We start from the raw sequence: 1512 nt of genomic DNA, 5'->3' as shown, positions 1-1512 counted from the left end.
GCGGTGGCTCTCGCCTGTAATCCCAGCACTTTGGGAAGGCGAGGCGGGTGGATTGCAAGGTCAGGAGTTTGAGACCAGCCTGGCCAATATGGCAAAACCCCATCTCTACTGAAAATACAAAAATTAGCCAGGTATGGTAGTAGGCACCTGTAATCCCAGCTACTCGGGAGACTGAGGTAGGAGAATCGCTTGAACTCAGAGGCGGAGGTTACAGTGAGCCGAGATCGCACTACTGCACTCCAGCCTGGGTGACAGAGCGAGACTCCGTCCAAAAAAAAAAAAAAAAAAAAAATTCCATGAAAAATGACTTTGAAAATAGCATGAAATCCACTTAACTCTAGGAGGTCTTCTGTGCCAGGCAGAGAGAGCTGGGGGAACAGAGATAGGAGGGCAGCCAGCAGGAGACTGGGCAAGCAGCTGCTCGCGTATCACCCTCTGCCTGCAGAGACCACTGGGTTGGCAGAAGGCAGGAAGAGCACAGGGGGTCCTCACCAATGCCTCACCCCACTCCATACTGCAGGCCCCAGGGCCAGGAGGAGGAGAAGTGCAGGCTGTGGGGTCAGGGAGGTATTTGGGGAGCATCCAGGCTGAGTGGCTTTTGGTTCCCTTTCCTTCACCTGCCTCCCTGTCCCCCCGCAGCCCATCCTGGCTCAGACAAGGGCCTCTGCAGTGTGGCAGCCTGCAGGTATTGATAGTCGAGATCAGTTTCTAGGTTCCTTAACTGGGCAGAGTTATCTGTTGTCACTTAAGTTAGAATTGGGAGGGTGGGCCGGGCATGGTGGCTCACACCTGTAATCCCAGCATGCTAGGAGTCCGAGGCAGGCAGATCACCTGAGGTCAGGAGTTTGAGACCAGCCTGTTTCTACTAAAAATACAAAAATTAGCTTGGTGTGGTGGCAGGTGCCTGAAATCCTAGCTACTCGGGAGGCTGAGTCAGGAGAATCGCTTGAACCTGGGAGGTAGAGGTTGCAGTGAGTTGAGATTGCGCCACTGTACTCCAGCCTGGGTAACAGAGTGAGACTCTATCTCAAAACAACAACAACAACAACAAAAACCAAAAACAAAATTGGGGCACAGTGGTTCATACTTGTAATCTTAGTGCTTCGGGAGGCTGAGGCTGGAAGATCACTTGAGGCCAGGAGTTCAAGGCTGCAGTGAGCTATGATTGAGCCACTGCACTCTAGCCGGGGTTACAGAGTGAGATCTTGTGTCTAAAAATAAGAGAAAAATAAGAGAAAAAAAAGGCCAGGCGTGGGGGCTCACACCTGTAATCCCAGCACTTTGGGAGGCTGAAGTGGTGGATCATTTGAGGTCAGGAGTTTGAGACCAGCCTGGTCAACATGGTGAAACCCAGTCTCTACTAAAAATACAAAAAAAATGAGCCAGGTGTGGTGGTGCATGCCTGTAATCCCAACTACTTGGGAGGCTGAGGCAGGAGAATTGCTTGAACCCAGGAGGCAGAGGTTGCTGTGAGCCGAGATTGTACCACTGCTCTCCAGCCTGGGAGAGTGA

Source organism: Colobus angolensis, unplaced genomic scaffold (assembly GCF_000951035.1).
Source record: "Colobus angolensis palliatus isolate OR3802 unplaced genomic scaffold, Cang.pa_1.0 Scaffold3, whole genome shotgun sequence".
Lineage (NCBI taxonomy): Eukaryota > Metazoa > Chordata > Mammalia > Primates > Cercopithecidae > Colobus > Colobus angolensis.
This window is presented reverse-complemented; position numbering follows the sequence as displayed.